This window comes from Ambystoma mexicanum, chromosome 1p (genome assembly GCF_040938575.1).
Source record: "Ambystoma mexicanum isolate Mex_15411 chromosome 1p, UKY_AmexF1_1, whole genome shotgun sequence".
Classification (NCBI taxonomy): Eukaryota; Metazoa; Chordata; class Amphibia; order Caudata; family Ambystomatidae; genus Ambystoma; species Ambystoma mexicanum.
This window is the reverse complement of record NC_090921.1, coordinates 520481255-520501748: the sequence shown is the minus strand read 5'-3', so window position 1 is coordinate 520501748 and position 20494 is coordinate 520481255.

Here is a 20494-nt window from a genome sequence, read left to right as displayed (position 1 = left end):
CACCCCACTCTGTCAGTGCTTGGGGGTTCCCACGGATGTGCTTCCACCCCCCTGCCATGTACTGGGCATTCCTTGGGGTGTGTGGTCCCCCCGTGGGTCATCACTTGGAGGCCGGGTCTTGTCTGTGCCTCGCCTTATCTCCCCGTGCCCCCTGCTCCTCGGCCGCACCTTCCGTTCTTCCAACTGCTTACGCTGCGGTTTGTTGGGAGGGAGACAGTGCTTTGGGGGGGCTGGTCGCACTGTAGGCCTCACTCTGCACTTCTCCCCCACCCAGATGCCCTCTTCTTCCTCCTCACAGGGTCTCCTCCTCCTCTCTCTGCGCTACTCCAGGGCGGGTGGGGCTCTTCTCTCCCGCTGGGACTAGTCCTACCTCCGACACTTGTCCTCCTTCCTGCCTGGCCTGCAGTCACAGCTCTGGCTCCTCTTCCTCTCTGGGCAGTTGCATCTCGCGGTCTACCCCACATTGCGCCTGCCTGGGTCTCTCCACTAGCTCTCTTCCTGCGTATCGGCATGTGGGACACTTGCCTTTGTTCTTTCACTCTTCCACGGGAGCGCCCTGCCCCACTTCTCACCACTGCAGTCCCCACAGGGCACCTGAACTGGCACACTGCTTTACTACAGAGTGCTGTCCGTATCAGGACACGGACCTTCTCTCCTCTCCGTCTGCCAGAGGGCCTCTCCTTCGCCTCCCGCCACTGTTTGCTTCCCACGTGCCACTTTCCCTCTTCCCACTGTAGTTGTTCAAACTCTGTATGCCGTCTTAGCAGTGCACGGTGGTGGCGCGAGTTATGGTTGCTTAGCTTACCATAACTGGCGAATTTCAAGGGTTTTTCGGTTTTACTTGGAACCATAACGTCCCTTTAACAGAGTTTTTTCACTGAATTTCATAGGTTTTTAGTAGTGCAACTTAACCATAACGTCCCTGTAACATTTTATTTTTACTAAATTTTAAAGGTTTTTATTAGTGCAACATCACCATAACATCCTTTTCAATAGATGAAGACCACTAACATCTTATGTCCTCAAAGTGGGAACGCCAGGTGGTAAAAAAAACAAAAAGATTTTCCTTCCTAGGAAGGAAAATCTTTTACCAAGATGGCTGTAGTGATACACAAAATTGCAAATTTGCCAATCAGGGCTTTAGATGACAGCATTAGCCGCTGAAAGCCAATAGTTTATTCAAAGTATGTGCCAAAAATGCTGACAGTAGTCTGTTGTAGCACTTCCATTATGCAGTAGTGAGCTACAAGGAATATGCAGGCCTAGTAGGGGTGGTAGGTCACATTATGCATTCTAGATAAACAGGCAGGGCGAAGGACCCAGCTCTGTAGCTAATAGACATTATTGGAGTGTTTGGAACATTATGGCACCTATATAGCGCTTAGATAGCCAGTCTTAAGCGCTATGAACACTAAGCTATGAGTGCATGCCTTTTAGAGCTTGCTCACATGGGGTTAATTCATCTCAGCTTCTCTTAGAATATTCTGCCTTTCTAACGGTAATCCTGCATGGCTTCGTAAACAAATCCTCTTTCTCTGAGAAGGCACTGATAAGACATTACTGAGCTTTCGCGCAGATGGGCTCCAAGTAGGGAGGGGCACAGAAAAGGAGCACAGTGGAAATTCACAGAGTTGGGTTTTTCCATGAGCAAGCCTATATTTTGCACAGGGAAAGTTCTGGAACTGTGCGTCATGGACTGACAGCACGAGATTATAAAAATGCATGCCCACATGACTCAGGTGGGAGATCGATCTGTGGACTTGGTTTGAGCAAGATCAAGTGTCCGGAATTTGTGGCTCTGTCGGCACCCTACAGCGCTGTCCTCTGAGCGGGGCTTGTTACAGCTAGCTTATGAGGGCCAGGGTCTCCCAGTGCTGATTGAAGGGGCGCAAGACTGTGTTTCTCTAAGTTCTATGTTCCTCTATATTTTGCATTTCTCTAAGTTTTGTGCTTTGTAATCTTCTCTAACTTGAATCCCAAGATGTTGCTGAAATTCACTGTTTAGAATAAATACTAAAACATTTTGAAGGTGTCATTTGTCACTAGCATGAGTTCACTGCTCGGCACAATAGAACCTGTATTTTGGGCTGAATTGGGTAATTTTTGCTCCCAAGGGCTGGTCCCGAGGAAGATTTGCCCAATATCAAGACATTTGGTGGCAGCTTGGGGATTTGTGCAGAGCAGTGCCTTGCTGTGAAATGACAAATTGTGTGAGAGAACACAGTGCAGAGTGAGGAGCAGGCTGTCACTTTTCCTTGGTGGTCTCACTGCAGCTCTGAGACTTCAAAAGACAGCAACGTTGTGTCAGCTTGCCATGGCCGATAGCTTGTGTGGTTAAGACTCCCTTCAGTAAATCAGTTGTGACTGACTTATTGCTTGGGAATGGAGCCAGGGAGCACATGGCGATAAACAAGCGGGAAATGGCTATGTTTAAAGCGCTCCGATGAATGGTCAAGAAAGATTTATGTTCAATTAGGAAAGAATTTTATCATGCGGTTTAAAGTTGTGATTTGAAATGCAAAGTGAGACGGAGTTCTCAACTCTATTCTGTCATGAGGGCAGGAAAATAGTTGCGAGGATTTGATATGCAAATTGTGAACAGTAATTCTAACCATTGACTCAGCCCCAGTGTGCTAGCGAGTGGGGGGCTGTAATGTAAGGAGGCGAAGGTTCGCTTTTTTTTAATGTATGCTTTTGAAGTGCTCACATTCCTGAAGATAACGTGGGAAGGAGCCGTGTTTAGGAGAAAGCGTAACATCTGTGTTGAGAGCCTAAAGGGTTTGTTTTTCTTTTGGCAACTGTAAATTCCACGTGCTGGTGGTGCATTCTGTTTAAAGGAAACACACTAAAATGGCTATATTGCATTTTTGCTGTGCCATGCTTACAATGGGTGAGAGACTCACTTAAAAAAGAAAGTGAGTGAATGGTATTTGGATTTCCGATTTTTGTGTATTGATTTGGAATTGCAGAATCAGTTTGCAATGGTTTGGGGGGAAAAGACAATTTATATTTTTCTAAATTGCCCCTAAATTGCCCCTGGAGTATTTTTTGACTGTTCCCACGCTATGCCATGGATTTGTACTGTTGCGTTATAAGTGATGTATGTTTTGGAAATAGTGACCTGTTGATTGAGGTACATGGTGAAAAATGTTGTTGACACATTAACAGCCCACAAGCAATATAGAGTGTGGGTTGCTCTTGCAGAGAAAAAAAAACGTGCAGGAAGCTGCACTACACATGGCATGTTTTAAATGCACTGAAATAAGTGGTTATATTCTGGCAATGGTACAACAGAATGAAAAATCTGTGTGTGATAAGACAGCACAAAGATTTAGTGGGTTGCGGGTTCTTTTTAAAGATCGCACATTGCATTGGAGTGAGTTTGTGAAGCCAAACTACAAGGTTACGAGGAAAAAGAAAAGAAAAATGTATGCCTTTAAATGGAACATTGATCAGTTCAAAACAGGCTAAAAGAAGCTTTGACATTTTGGCAAAATTACATGGAGTAGAATCTGAGGACAAGAAAAAGTGCCTCTTTTGAAAATAAGAGTCTTGCTGTGTAGAGCTTGTGCCTTGAAGATAACTTGCACTGTCTTGGGCGAGGTGCGCAAAAGAAAAAAAACTGTTAGAGGAAGGCAGGAAACAGTTAATCTGGATGAACTGTCTGAAACGAGTGCCTTTCATTGAAGCCGCCCCAATTTAAGAGTTATAGGCAAAGAGATAAGTTTGCTGCGTGCTCATGGCGCTGCCATGTGCACATGAAAGATAAACAATGACATTCCTGCATTCCATCTCCTTTGAGAGACACCGTCAGTGTGAGCAAAAACTGAGGAGGGGGGTGCAAAGACAGAATGCTGAAACAGAACTGAAGGCAATAATTGCTGTGAGTGAGAAATTGAAACAGAGTGCAATCTACCTTACATGCTGATGTACGTATGCTTTCTAACAGCATGCAATAACAGAGCTGATCAGAAGTAAAGAATTTGCCCAGGATCAACACTGGAAGGAAAACAAATGCTGCATGCAGGATGGCAGAATGGGCACATCGCATCTGAACATTTGGGGAACCTGTGCATCTGTGAATGGGCTAAGAAAAGACAGCTGCCCATTTCAAGAGACATTGCCGTGCAAGCTGCATCCCCATGCGCCATGTGATGTGATGTGATGTAAAGCAACATTGCCGTGCAAGCTGCATTCCAGTACTCCATGTGATGTGAACTGAAGTAAAGCGCTGTGCACTGGAGAAGCAACTAGGCGCTTTGAGAAGTGAAAATACACAGCTGGCAAAAATGCAAGCTACATTGCCAAGGCTGGAGTAACTGACAAAGACATTATGGCGTTCCAGATGGAAGCAAAACTGACAAAGGTAGCCGTTTTGCAAGAAACAACATGCAGAGCGGGGCTTTGGAGTATAACATGAACACTGCACATTAGCCATGATCCAGAAGCCTCACGGCTTAGTGCAAGAATGAATGATTTTGTTGAAGGAACAAAAGAAACTGACTTAGACTATTGCTCTCAAAGGAGTGGGCCACGAAATCAGCAGACACCCTTTGGGAAAATGACAAGTGGAAAACCAGAGGCTTGAAAGACACTAGCTGTATGGAGAAAAAATAAACAAAGCTGCTTGTGCAACTAACTGCAGGCGGTATGGGACTGAAGGACTTTACCTTTGAAATATGGAGTGATGCCAGCAGGGCAACCTAAATCAAGATCATGAGACACTGGAAGCAAGTTGGCGCCTGACATTCGTGATCGCTCTGGTGACAAAGAAAAGCATTGATCTATTGAGAAGTGCGACCTGGGTACTTATTATATGGCTTTTGTAAAATCACAGACCAGTCTGAGGTACCATTGACCAACTATGATCGCATTGCACAAATGAGTTTATGATTAGGCAGTTACACCCCGTATGGTTGAGTGCAAATAAGCCCCCAGTAACATGCAGAAGGGTGACAAATAATTGTGGTAGCAATGATAAAGTGTGTAGTTACCTGATGAGACTTCTGAAGGTGGGGGTGGTGTTAAGGGAAGGGGTGGATAACGCTGATATTGAAGTTTTGATGACATCCTAACATGAAGAATAATGACATTGTACTTTTGATGAAATCCTAACATTTCTGTTTGTATTTTGCCTAGGCAACAAACCAAGACAGTTGCGTGCCATGATTGGGGTATATGTGTGCAATTTGCGGGTGACACTGATCAGTCAAGTAGACGCATTCTCAGAGAAAGCGAGTCACTGCGAGATGATATGTGAACTTTGAACCTGTCCTGCACCGCACCGCACTCAATGCTGCTAACATGCATGACGTATGAGGACATTTGTTCTGCAACCTGCGAAAGGTGTCCAACAGAGTAATAACTTTTGCTGAACTGGCACGGTGCAGACTTGGCTAGTTATCAAACATTTGATGCTGCACATTCCAATGATTCAGTTGCTGGAAATAACCTGGTTGATATGTTTTGCCTTTCTTGGTTAAAGGACTGTGGACAATGGGTTGTGAACTGTAACATCATGCACCACAAACAGCTGTGTGACACAGCACTTGAATGCTAACACATTGAAAAACGGTTTTTAAATGCACTTTTTGAGATGAATCTGAAAAAACGAAATGTTTTGCTCTTCCAACTGAAATGCTTTAACCAGAGATATTTTGCCTTTTCTAAAACTACTACGTTGCACGCAGGCAGGAAAATGATTTATGAATTGTGTGGGCAGCAGGATTATGCAAGCAGGAGCGTAATTTATTTTGAGATAAAATTAGTGCGCACACCAAAGTCAGCTGTGCGTTGGTTAAGGTTCTTAATTGGAAGTAATGCTGCCAAGTGTGTGAGCTCTAATTTGAGATGGTAACCTTTGAAACACTGGATACTTTTACAGCTAGCCTTAAGGGTAAATGAAACCATGACGGACTTGATATTTGATTTTATAACACAGTGTGTGACACGGTTTTTGTTACACCAACCAGTTTCATGTTTTTGTGGGGACAGCTGTCTCCAGCACACTAATGCAAAGAGTCACCTTTTGATTGTAGACATTTAGAATAATTCTTTGGAAAAGCGCTACAAATTAGTATCCACATGGAATTGCTAGCAGACTGGCCTGGCACATTGTCGGGCATCTTTTGTCACTGACTCATATGACTGGTGCGTATGAAATCCTAGGCCCAAATGTTTCAGTGAATGGATCCAACGATTTGTTTTTCTGACCAAGAACTGCAGCGAGTGTTCTCGCCAAGATTTTATGGACTATAATTTGACTAAATGCATTTCACACAATGGTGTGATGAAACAGCCACTGCCGGATGGTAGTATGGTGTTTGTAGCTAAAACTAATTTTGTATATGGTAGGCATCCCACTTGGAGAAGGGTATTCTCCAAGCCACACAAGGTAGAAACTGTGAACATGTTAGATTTTCCAGTAGTAAGGCAACAATTAAATTGTAGGCTGGTAATGCACACCTCTATTATTACAGTGATACACTTAGACATAGATTTATCAGGAGGCAATGTTTCCTTAGTACTACCAAGCTGCTACAAATGGAGTCCATTTCTATGGCCCATCACCAGATTGCGCGTAGCTAGGGAGCTAGATTCATTAATTGCGGGAGCAGCGGGGAGTAACAGGAGCTTTATACGCTTTTGACATAGAAACTGTGCACAATAAGCTAGCCACTATGGGTTCTGATGCCAGCTCTGCTATAAAACTTCTGGCCTAGTGGGGCCCATTGATACGCCCAACACTGCTACAAGTATTGGCCACCACCTCAGATGGCAAAACTTTAGTTATGAAGACACTTTTTCTGCCATAGGGCAGGTCAACAAGACTGCTAAATACGCACGATGCATTTTATGGCAAACATTGTTTAATCAGCAGGTGTTGGCTTTTTACTGAGTGGGGGGCGACCATCCTCAACCCACTGGCACACAGAGCTACAGTTACCAGCAAACACATGGATCAAACCGCTTGCTTTTGATTGCATGAATAACACATGCCATGTTTTAATGCAAGTTAGTAGAATTGTTTTTATTTTGATAACCTGGTGCCCATGGGTTCACCTTGCTCATGAAATTAGATGGTTTTTGGTTTGGTTCCACATACATGGGGGGGAAGTGTCTAATCACACAGCCCATAGTCACGTTTGAATGCCCTGGGACCAGGGGGAGGGTAGGCCCTTAAAGTGAAAGGCTGCCAGGTTTAGAATTGGTAACCATACATAAATGCAATAGTGCATTGTAGATTAGACTACACCGGATTGCCTTGACATTCTAACTGCATGCTGCTTTTTAACTGACAATCAGTTATACAATAATTATTTAGGTATTTTTGTGTAGGCCAGGTTTTGGCTAGAGTAAATGTCCATGTTCGCTTTGTGTAGGTATTTTTGTGTAGGCCAGGTTTTGGCAAGGGTATTTGTCACTGTTCACTTTGTGTACATTTTTGTTTAGGTAGTGTTTTTACTAACCTTGCATGCCACGCTGACTAACCGCTAGAAGATAGTTTGCTTAAACCTCTTGCAAAGCCCCAAGGTCTTTATCACTGCACTACATACTATGTTGATGGGTATTAGTCAGCATTGTCGCACACACTTTGAATAGGGGTGGAGTGTAGTGATACACAAAATTGCAAATTTGCCAATCAGGGCTTTAGATGACAGTATTAGCCGCTGAAAGCCAATAGTTTATTCAAAGTATGTGCCAAAAATGCTGACAGTAGTCTGTTGTAGCACTTCCATTATGCAGTAGTGAGCTACAAGGAATATGCAGGCCTAGTAGGGGTGGTAGGTCACATTATGCATTGTAGATAAACAGGCAGGGCGAAGGCCCCAGCTCTGTAGCTAATAGACATTATTGGAGTGTTTGGAACATTATGGCACCTATATAGCGCTTAGATAGGCAGTCTTAAGCGCTATGAACACTAAGCTATGAGTGCATGCCTTTTAGAGCTTGCTCACATGGGGTTAATTCATCTCGGCTTCTCTTAGAATATTCTGCCTTTCTAACGGTAGGCCTGCATGGCTTCGTAAACAAATCCTCTTTCTCTGAGAAGGCACTGATAAGACATTCCTGAGCTTTCGCGCAGATGGGCTCCAAGTAGGGAGGGGCACAGAAAAGGAGCACAGTGGAAATTCACAGAGTTGGGTTTTTCCATGAGCAAGCCTATATTTTGCACAGGGAAAGTTCTGGAACTGTGCGTCATGGACTGACAGCACGAGATTATAAAAATGCATGCCCACATGACTCAGGTGGGAGATCGATCTGTGGACTTGGTTCGAGCAAGATCAAGTGTCCGGAATTTGTGGCTCTGTCGGCACCCTACAGCGCTGTCCTCTGAGCGGGGCTTGTTACAGCTAGCTTATGAGGGCCAGGGTCTCCCAGTGCTGATTGAAGGGGCGTAAGACTGTGTTTCTCTATGTTTCTCTAAGTTCTATGTTCCTCTATATTTTGCATTTCTCTAAGTTTTGTGCTTTGTAATCTTCTCTAACTTGAATCCCAAGATGTTGCTGAAATTCACTGTTTAGAATAAATACTAAAACTTTTTGAAGGTGTCATTTGTCACTAGCATGAGTTCACTGCTCGGCACAATAGAACCTGTATTTTGGGCTGAATTGGGTAGTTTTTGCTCCCAAGGGCTGGTCCCGAGGAAGATTTGCCCAATATCAAGACAATGGCCACCATGGAAAGGGAAGGCGGGGTGTATAAAGAAAACAGGGCATGAGCGGGGGGTGAGGAGGAACAGGGGAGACACATGGGCATGAGCAGGGGGTGAGAGGGAACAGGGTACAAACGGGGCATGAGCAGGGGGTGTGGGCGAAGGAAGGAAACACGGGGCATGAGCGGTGGTGGGGGGAACACGAGAGAGACACAGGGCATGAACAGCGGGTGGGGAGGAACATGAGGGAGACACGTGGTATGAGCGGGGGGTGGGGAGGAACACGAGGGAGACACGGGGCATGAGCGGGGGGTACAGGGCACACACGGGACATGAGTGGGGGTGGGGGGAACACGAGGGCGACACGGGGCATGAGCGGGCGGTGGGGGGAACACGAGGGCGACACGGGGCATGAGCGGGCGGTGGGGGGCAACAGGAGACAGATACGGGGCATGAGCGGGGGTGGGGAGAACAGGAGACAGATACGGGGCATGAGCGGGGGTGGGGAGAACAGGAGACAGATACGGGGCATGAGCGGGGGGTGGGGGCAACAGGAGACAGATACGGGGCATGAGCGGGGGGTGGGGGCAACAGGAGACAGATACGGGGCGGGGGTGGGGAGAACAGGAGATAGATATGGGGCATGAGCGGGGTGGGGAGAACAGGAGACAGATACGGGGCATGAGCGGGGGGTGGGGGCAACAGGAGACAGATACGGGGCATGAGCAGGGGGTGGGGGCAACAGGAGACAGATACGGGGCATGAGCGGGGGGTGGGGTGAACAGACACGGGGCATGAGCGGGGGTGGGAGGAACAGGAGACAGACACGGGGCATGAGCGGGGGGTGGGAGGAACAGGAGACAGACACGGGGCATGAGCGGGGGGTGGGAAGAACAGGAGACAGACATGGGGCATGAGCGGCGGGGTGGGAAGAACAGGAGACAGACACGGGGCATGAGCGGCGGGGTGGGGGGCAACAAGAGAGAGACACGGGGCATGAGCGGGGGATGGGGGAACAGGAGACAGACACGGGGCATGAGCGGGGGTGGGGAGAACAGGAGACAGACACGGGGCATGAGCGGGTGGGGGGAACTGGAGACAGACACGGGGCATGAGCGGGGGTGGGGAGAACAGGAGACAGGCACGGGGCATGAGCGGGTGGGGGGAACTGGAGACAGACACGGGGCATGAGCGGGGGTTGGGGGGCAACAGGAGAGAGACACAGGGCATGAGCGGGGGGTGGGGGGGAACAACAGAAACAGACACGGGGCATGAGCGAGGGGTGGGGGGCAACAGGAGACAGACACGGGGCATGAGCGGGGGTTGGGGGGCAACAGGAGACAGACACGGGGCATGAGCGGGGGGCAACACGAGAGACACAGGGCATGAGCGGGGGTGGGGGGTTCAGGAGACAGACACGGGGCATGAGCGGGGGGTGGGGAGAACAGACACGGGGCATGAGCGGGGGGGTGGAGGGCAACAGGAGACAGACACGGGGGCATGCGCGGGGGGTGGGAGGAACAGGAGACAGACACGGGGCATGAGCGGGGGGTGGGGAGAACAGGGGACAGATACGGGGGATGGGGGGAACAGGAAACAGATACGGGGCGGGGGTGGGGAGAACAGGAGACCGACACGGGGCATGAGCGGGGGGTGGGGAGAACAGGAAACAGACACGGGGCATGAGTGGGGGTTGGGGGGCAACAAGAGAGACAAGGGCATGAGCAGGGGATGGGGGAACAGGAAACAGATACGGGGCATGAGTGGGGGTGGGGAGAACAGGAGACAGACACGGGGCATGAACAGCGGGTGGGGAGGAACATGAGGGAGACACGTGGTATGAGCGGGGGGTGGGGAGGAACACGAGGGAGACACGGGGCATGAGCGGGGGGTACAGGGCACACACGGGACATGAGTGGGGGTGGGGGGAACACGAGGGAGACACGGGGCATGAGCGGGGGGTAGGGGGGTCAGACAAGGGAAACACGGGGCATGAGCGGGGGGTGGGGGGAATACGAGGGAGACACGGGGCATGAGCGGGCGGTGGGGGGCAACAGGAGACAGATACAGGGCATGAGCGGGGGTGGGGAGAACAGGAGACAGATACGGGGCATGAGCGGGGGGTGGGGGCAACAGGAGACAGACACGGGGCATGAGCGGGGGGGCAACAGGAGAGACACGGGGCATGAGCGGGGGGTGGGGTGAACAGACACGGGGCATGAGCGGGGGGTGGAGGGCAACAGGAGACAAACACGGGGCATGAGCGGGGGGTGGGAGGAACAGGAGACAGACACGGGGAATGAGCGGGGGGTGGGAAGAACAGGAGACAGACACGGGGCATGAGCGGGGGGGCAACAAGAGAGAGACACAGGGCATGAGCGGGGGATGGGGGAACAGGAGACAGACACGGGGCATGAGCGGGGAGAACAGGAGACAGACACGGGGCATGAGCGGGTGGGGGGAACTGGAGACAGACACGGGGCATGAGCGGGGGTGGGGAGAACAGGAGACAGACACGGGGCATGAGCGGGTGGGGGGAACTGGAGACAGACACGGGGCATGAGGGGGGTACAGGAGACAGACACGGGGAATGAGCGGGGGGTGGGGGGCAACAGGAGAGAGACACGGGGCATGAGCGGGGGGTGGGGGGAACAGGACTCAGACACGGGGCATGAGCAAGGGGTGGGGGAACAACAGAGACAGACACGGGGCATGAGCGGGGTGTGGGGGGCAACAGGAGACAGACACGGGGCATGAGCGGGGGTTTGGGGGGCAACAGGAGACAGACACGGGGCATGAGCGGGGGTGGGGGGAACAGGAGACAGACACGGGGCATGAGCGGGGGGTGGGGAGAACAGGAGACAGACACGGGGCATGAGCAGGGGGTGGGGGGAACAGGAGACAGACACGGGGCATAAGCGGGGGGCAACAGGAGAGACACGGGGCATGAGCGGGGGGTGGAGTGAACAGACACGGGGCATGAGCGGGGGGGTGGAGGGCAACAGGAGACAGACACGGGGCATGAGCGGGGGATGGGGGAACAGGAAACAGACACGGGGCATGAGCGGGGATGGGGAGAACAGGAGACAGACACAGGGCATGAGCGGGTGGGGGGAACTGGAGACAGACACGGGGCATGAGCGGGGGTGGCAGGGTACAGGAGAGAGACACGGGGCATGAGCGGGGGGTGGCGGGGTACAGGAGAGAGACACGGGGCATGAGCGGGGGGTGGGGGGAACAGGACTCAGACACAAGGCATGAGCGGGGGGTGGGGGGCAACAGGAGACAGACATGGGGCATGAGCGGGGGTTGGGGGGCAACAGGAGACAGACACGGGGAATGAGCGGGGGGCAACAGGAGAGACACGGGGCAAGAGTGGGGGTGGGGGGAACAGGAGACAGACACGGGGGCATGAGCGGGGGGTGGGAGGAACAGGAGACAGACACGGGGAATGAGCAGGGGGGGCAACAGGAGAGAGACACGGGGCATGAGCGGGGGGTGGGGAGAACAGGAGACAGACACGGGGCATGAGCGGGGGGTGGGAGGAACAGGAGACAGACACGGGGCATGAGCGGGGGGTGGGAGGAACAGGAGACAGACACGGGGCATGAGCAGGGGGTGGGAGGGGAACAACAGAGAGACACAGGGCATGAGCGGGGGGTGACACGGGGCATGAGCGGGGGTGGAGGGCAACAGGAGACAGACACGGGGCATGAGCGGGGGGCAACACGAGAGACACAGGGCATGAGCGGGGGTGGGGGGTTCAGGAGACAGACACGGGGCATGAGCGGGGGGTGGGGAGAACAGACACGGGGCATGAGCGGGGGGGTGGAGGGCAACAGGAGACAGACACGGGGGCATGCGCGGGGGGTGGGAGGAACAGGAGACAGACACGGGGCATGAGCGGGGGGTGGGGAGAACAGGGGACAGATACGGGGGATGGGGGGAACAGGAAACAGATACGGGGCGGGGGTGGGGAGAACAGGAGACCGACACGGGGCATGAGCGGGGGGTGGGGAGAACAGGAAACAGACACGGGGCATGAGTGGGGGTTGGGGGGTTAACAAGAGAGACAAGGGCATGAGCAGGGGATGGGGGAACAGGAAACAGATACGGGGCATGAGTGGGGGTGGGGAGAACAGGAGACAGACACGGGGCATGAACAGCGGGTGGGGAGGAACATGAGGGAGACACGTGGTATGAGCGGGGGGTGGGGAGGAACACGAGGGAGACACGGGGCATGAGCGGGGGGTACAGGGCACACACGGGACATGAGTGGGGGTGGGGGGAACACGAGGGAGACACGGGGCATGAGCGGGGGGTAGGGGGGTCAGACAAGGGAAACACGGGGCATGAGCGGGGGGTGGGGGGAATACGAGGGAGACACGGGGCATGAGCGGGCGGTGGGGGGCAACAGGAGACAGATACGGGGCATGAGCGGGGGTGGGGAGAACAGGAGACAGATACGGGGCATGAGCGGGGGGTGGGGGCAACAGGAGACAGACACGGGGCATGAGCGGGGGGGCAACAGGAGAGACACGGGGCATGAGCGGGGGGTGGGGTGAACAGACACGGGGCATGAGCGGGGGGTGGAGGGCAACAGGAGACAAACACGGGGCATGAGCGGGGGGTGGGAGGAACAGGAGACAGACACGGGGAATGAGCGGGGGGTGGGAAGAACAGGAGACAGACACGGGGCATGAGCGGGGGGGCAACAAGAGAGAGACACAGGGCATGAGCGGGGGATGGGGGAACAGGAGACAGACACGGGGCATGAGCGGGGAGAACAGGAGACAGACACGGGGCATGAGCGGGTGGGGGGAACTGGAGACAGACACGGGGCATGAGCGGGGGTGGGGAGAACAGGAGACAGACACGGGGCATGAGCGGGTGGGGGGAACTGGAGACAGACACGGGGCATGAGGGGGGTACAGGAGACAGACACGGGGAATGAGCGGGGGGTGGGGGGCAACAGGAGAGAGACACGGGGCATGAGCGGGGGGTGGGGGGAACAGGACTCAGACACGGGGCATGAGCAAGGGGTGGGGGAACAACAGAGACAGACACGGGGCATGAGCGGGGTGTGGGGGGCAACAGGAGACAGACACGGGGCATGAGCGGGGGTTTGGGGGGCAACAGGAGACAGACACGGGGCATGAGCGGGGGTGGGGGGAACAGGAGACAGACACGGGGCATGAGCGGGGGGTGGGGAGAACAGGAGACAGACACGGGGCATGAGCAGGGGGTGGGGGGAACAGGAGACAGACACGGGGCATAAGCGGGGGGCAACAGGAGAGACACGGGGCATGAGCGGGGGGTGGAGTGAACAGACACGGGGCATGAGCGGGGGGGGTGGAGGGCAACAGGAGACAGACACGGGGCATGAGCGGGGGATGGGGGAACAGGAAACAGACACGGGGCATGAGCGGGGATGGGGAGAACAGGAGACAGACACAGGGCATGAGCGGGGGGTGGGGAGAACAGGAGACAGACACGGGGCATGAGCAGGGGGTGGGGGGAACAGGAGACAGACACGGGGCATAAGCGGGGGGTGGGGGCAACAGGAGACAGATACGGGGCATGAGCGGGGGGTGGGGGCAACAGGAGACAGATACGGGGCGGGGGTGGGGAGAACAGGAGATAGATATGGGGCATGAGCGGGGTGGGGAGAACAGGAGACAGATACGGGGCATGAGCGGGGGGTGGGGGCAACAGGAGACAGATACGGGGCATGAGCAGGGGGTGGGGGCAACAGGAGACAGATACGGGGCATGAGCGGGGGGTGGGGTGAACAGACACGGGGCATGAGCGGGGGTGGGAGGAACAGGAGACAGACACGGGGCATGAGCGGGGGGTGGGAGGAACAGGAGACAGACACGGGGCATGAGCGGGGGGTGGGAAGAACAGGAGACAGACATGGGGCATGAGCGGCGGGGTGGGAAGAACAGGAGACAGACACGGGGCATGAGCGGCGGGGTGGGGGGCAACAAGAGAGAGACACGGGGCATGAGCGGGGGATGGGGGAACAGGAGACAGACACGGGGCATGAGCGGGGGTGGGGAGAACAGGAGACAGACACGGGGCATGAGCGGGTGGGGGGAACTGGAGACAGACACGGGGCATGAGCGGGGGTGGGGAGAACAGGAGACAGGCACGGGGCATGAGCGGGTGGGGGGAACTGGAGACAGACACGGGGCATGAGCGGGGGTTGGGGGGCAACAGGAGAGAGACACAGGGCATGAGCGGGGGGTGGGGGGGAACAACAGAAACAGACACGGGGCATGAGCGAGGGGTGGGGGGCAACAGGAGACAGACACGGGGCATGAGCGGGGGTTGGGGGGCAACAGGAGACAGACACGGGGCATGAGCGGGGGGCAACACGAGAGACACAGGGCATGAGCGGGGGTGGGGGGTTCAGGAGACAGACACGGGGCATGAGCGGGGGGTGGGGAGAACAGACACGGGGCATGAGCGGGGGGGTGGAGGGCAACAGGAGACAGACACGGGGGCATGCGCGGGGGGTGGGAGGAACAGGAGACAGACACGGGGCATGAGCGGGGGGTGGGGAGAACAGGGGACAGATACGGGGGATGGGGGGAACAGGAAACAGATACGGGGCGGGGGTGGGGAGAACAGGAGACCGACACGGGGCATGAGCGGGGGGTGGGGAGAACAGGAAACAGACACGGGGCATGAGTGGGGGTTGGGGGGCAACAAGAGAGACAAGGGCATGAGCAGGGGATGGGGGAACAGGAAACAGATACGGGGCATGAGTGGGGGTGGGGAGAACAGGAGACAGACACGGGGCATGAACAGCGGGTGGGGAGGAACATGAGGGAGACACGTGGTATGAGCGGGGGGTGGGGAGGAACACGAGGGAGACACGGGGCATGAGCGGGGGGTACAGGGCACACACGGGACATGAGTGGGGGTGGGGGGAACACGAGGGAGACACGGGGCATGAGCGGGGGGTAGGGGGGTCAGACAAGGGAAACACGGGGCATGAGCGGGGGGTGGGGGGAATACGAGGGAGACACGGGGCATGAGCGGGCGGTGGGGGGCAACAGGAGACAGATACGGGGCATGAGCGGGGGTGGGGAGAACAGGAGACAGATACGGGGCATGAGCGGGGGGTGGGGGCAACAGGAGACAGACACGGGGCATGAGCGGGGGGGCAACAGGAGAGACACGGGGCATGAGCGGGGGGTGGGGTGAACAGACACGGGGCATGAGCGGGGGGTGGAGGGCAACAGGAGACAAACACGGGGCATGAGCGGGGGGTGGGAGGAACAGGAGACAGACACGGGGAATGAGCGGGGGGTGGGAAGAACAGGAGACAGACACGGGGCATGAGCGGGGGGGCAACAAGAGAGAGACACAGGGCATGAGCGGGGGATGGGGGAACAGGAGACAGACACGGGGCATGAGCGGGGAGAACAGGAGACAGACACGGGGCATGAGCGGGTGGGGGGAACTGGAGACAGACACGGGGCATGAGCGGGGGTGGGGAGAACAGGAGACAGACACGGGGCATGAGCGGGTGGGGGGAACTGGAGACAGACACGGGGCATGAGGGGGGTACAGGAGACAGACACGGGGAATGAGCGGGGGGTGGGGGGCAACAGGAGAGAGACACGGGGCATGAGCGGGGGGTGGGGGGAACAGGACTCAGACACGGGGCATGAGCAAGGGGTGGGGGAACAACAGAGACAGACACGGGGCATGAGCGGGGTGTGGGGGGCAACAGGAGACAGACACGGGGCATGAGCGGGGGTTTGGGGGGCAACAGGAGACAGACACGGGGCATGAGCGGGGGTGGGGGGAACAGGAGACAGACACGGGGCATGAGCGGGGGGTGGGGAGAACAGGAGACAGACACGGGGCATGAGCAGGGGGTGGGGGGAACAGGAGACAGACACGGGGCATAAGCGGGGGGCAACAGGAGAGACACGGGGCATGAGCGGGGGGTGGAGTGAACAGACACGGGGCATGAGCGGGGGGGTGGAGGGCAACAGGAGACAGACACGGGGCATGAGCGGGGGATGGGGGAACAGGAAACAGACACGGGGCATGAGCGGGGATGGGGAGAACAGGAGACAGACACAGGGCATGAGCGGGTGGGGGGAACTGGAGACAGACACGGGGCATGAGCGGGGGTGGCAGGGTACAGGAGAGAGACACGGGGCATGAGCGGGGGGTGGCGGGGTACAGGAGAGAGACACGGGGCATGAGCGGGGGGTGGGGGGAACAGGACTCAGACACAAGGCATGAGCGGGGGGTGGGGGGCAACAGGAGACAGACATGGGGCATGAGCGGGGGTTGGGGGGCAACAGGAGACAGACACGGGGAATGAGCGGGGGGCAACAGGAGAGACACGGGGCAAGAGTGGGGGTGGGGGGAACAGGAGACAGACACGGGGCATGAGCGGGGGGTGGAGGGCAACAGGAGACAGACACGGGGGCATGAGCGGGGGGTGGGAGGAACAGGAGACAGACACGGGGAATGAGCAGGGGGGGCAACAGGAGAGAGACACGGGGCATGAGCGGGGGGTGGGGAGAACAGGAGACAGACACGGGGCATGAGCGGGGGGTGGGAGGAACAGGAGACAGACACGGGGCATGAGCGGGGGGTGGGAGGAACAGGAGACAGACACGGGGCATGAGCAGGGGGTGGGAGGGGAACAACAGAGAGACACAGGGCATGAGCGGGGGGTGACACGGGGCATGAGCGGGGGTGGAGGGCAACAGGAGACAGACACGGGGCATGAGCGGGGGGCAACACGAGAGACACAGGGCATGAGCGGGGGTGGGGGGTTCAGGAGACAGACACGGGGCATGAGCGGGGGGTGGGGAGAACAGACACGGGGCATGAGCGGGGGGGTGGAGGGCAACAGGAGACAGACACGGGGGCATGCGCGGGGGGTGGGAGGAACAGGAGACAGACACGGGGCATGAGCGGGGGGTGGGGAGAACAGGGGACAGATACGGGGGATGGGGGGAACAGGAAACAGATACGGGGCGGGGGTGGGGAGAACAGGAGACCGACACGGGGCATGAGCGGGGGGTGGGGAGAACAGGAAACAGACACGGGGCATGAGTGGGGGTTGGGGGGCAACAAGAGAGACAAGGGCATGAGCAGGGGATGGGGGAACAGGAAACAGATACGGGGCATGAGTGGGGGTGGGGAGAACAGGAGACAGACACGGGGCATGAACAGCGGGTGGGGAGGAACATGAGGGAGACACGTGGTATGAGCGGGGGGTGGGGAGGAACACGAGGGAGACACGGGGCATGAGCGGGGGGTACAGGGCACACACGGGACATGAGTGGGGGTGGGGGGAACACGAGGGAGACACGGGGCATGAGCGGGGGGTAGGGGGGTCAGACAAGGGAAACACGGGGCATGAGCGGGGGGTGGGGGGAATACGAGGGAGACACGGGGCATGAGCGGGCGGTGGGGGGCAACAGGAGACAGATACGGGGCATGAGCGGGGGTGGGGAGAACAGGAGACAGATACGGGGCATGAGCGGGGGGTGGGGGCAACAGGAGACAGACACGGGGCATGAGCGGGGGGGCAACAGGAGAGACACGGGGCATGAGCGGGGGGTGGGGTGAACAGACACGGGGCATGAGCGGGGGGTGGAGGGCAACAGGAGACAAACACGGGGCATGAGCGGGGGGTGGGAGGAACAGGAGACAGACACGGGGAATGAGCGGGGGGTGGGAAGAACAGGAGACAGACACGGGGCATGAGCGGGGGGGCAACAAGAGAGAGACACAGGGCATGAGCGGGGGATGGGGGAACAGGAGACAGACACGGGGCATGAGCGGGGAGAACAGGAGACAGACACGGGGCATGAGCGGGTGGGGGGAACTGGAGACAGACACGGGGCATGAGCGGGGGTGGGGAGAACAGGAGACAGACACGGGGCATGAGCGGGTGGGGGGAACTGGAGACAGACACGGGGCATGAGGGGGGTACAGGAGACAGACACGGGGAATGAGCGGGGGGTGGGGGGCAACAGGAGAGAGACACGGGGCATGAGCGGGGGGTGGGGGGAACAGGACTCAGACACGGGGCATGAGCAAGGGGTGGGGGAACAACAGAGACAGACACGGGGCATGAGCGGGGTGTGGGGGGCAACAGGAGACAGACACGGGGCATGAGCGGGGGTTTGGGGGGCAACAGGAGACAGACACGGGGCATGAGCGGGGGTGGGGGGAACAGGAGACAGACACGGGGCATGAGCGGGGGGTGGGGAGAACAGGAGACAGACACGGGGCATGAGCAGGGGGTGGGGGGAACAGGAGACAGACACGGGGCATAAGCGGGGGGCAACAGGAGAGACACGGGGCATGAGCGGGGGGTGGAGTGAACAGACACGGGGCATGAGCGGGGGGGGTGGAGGGCAACAGGAGACAGACACGGGGCATGAGCGGGGGATGGGGGAACAGGAAACAGACACGGGGCATGAGCGGGGATGGGGAGAACAGGAGACAGACACAGGGCATGAGCGGGTGGGGGGAACTGGAGACAGACACGGGGCATGAGCGGGGGTGGCAGGGTACAGGAGAGAGACACGGGGCATGAGCGGGGGGTGGCGGGGTACAGGAGAGAGACACGGGGCATGAGCGGGGGGTGGGGGGAACAGGACTCAGACACAAGGCATGAGCGGGGGGTGGGGGGCAACAGGAGACAGACATGGGGCATGAGCGGGGGTTGGGGGGCAACAGGAGACAGACACGGGGAATGAGCGGGGGGCAACAGGAGAGACACGGGGCAAGAGTGGGGGTGGGGGGAACAGGAGACAGACACGGGGCATGAGCGGGGGGGTGGAGGGCAACAGGAGACAGACACGGGGGCATGAGCGGGGGGTGGGAGGAACAGGAGACAGACACGGGGAATGAGCAGGGGGGGCAACAGGAGAGAGACACGGGGCATGAGCGGGGGGTGGGGAGAACAGGAGACAGACACGGGGCATGAGCGGGGGGTGGGAGGAACAGGAGACAGACACGGGGCATGAGCGGGGGGTGGGAGGAACAGGAGACAGACACGGGGCATGAGCAGGGGGTGGGAGGGGAACAACAGAGACACAGGGCATGAGCGGGGGGTGACACGGGGCATGAGCGGGGGTGGAGGGCAACAGGAGACAGACACGGGGCATGAGCAGGGGGGTGTGGGGCAACAAGAGACAGACACGGGGCATGAGCGGGGGGCAACAGGAGAGACACGGGGCATGAGCGGGGTGTGGGGGGAACAGGAGACAGACACGGGGAATGAGCGGGGGGTGGGGAGAACAGACAGGGCATGAGCGGGGGTTGGAGGGCAACAGGAGACAGACACGGGGCATGAGCGGGGAGAACAGGAGACAGACACGGGGCATGAGCAGGGGGGTGGGGGCAACAAGAGAGACACGGGGCATGAGCGGGTGGGGGCAACGGGAGACAGACACAGGGCATGAGCGGGGGGAACAGAAGACAAACACGGGCATGAGCGGGGGAACAGAAGACAAACACGGGCATGAGCGGGGGTTGGGGAGGGAGAGAGACACACAGGGCATGAGCGGGGGGTGGGCGGGAGTGAGAGAGACACAAGCGGCATGATCGCGGGTGGGCGGGAGGATTGAGAGACACACGGGGCATGAGCGGGGGTGGGCAGGAGGGAGAGAGACACACGGGGCATGAGCGGGGGTGGAGGGGAGGGAGACACACGGGGCATGAGCGGGGGTGGGCGAGAGGGGGAGAGACACACGGGGCATGAGCGGGGGAGGGGGGAGGGAGAGACACACACGGGGCATGAGCGGGGGTGGGGGAAGGGGAGAGAGACACGGGGCATGA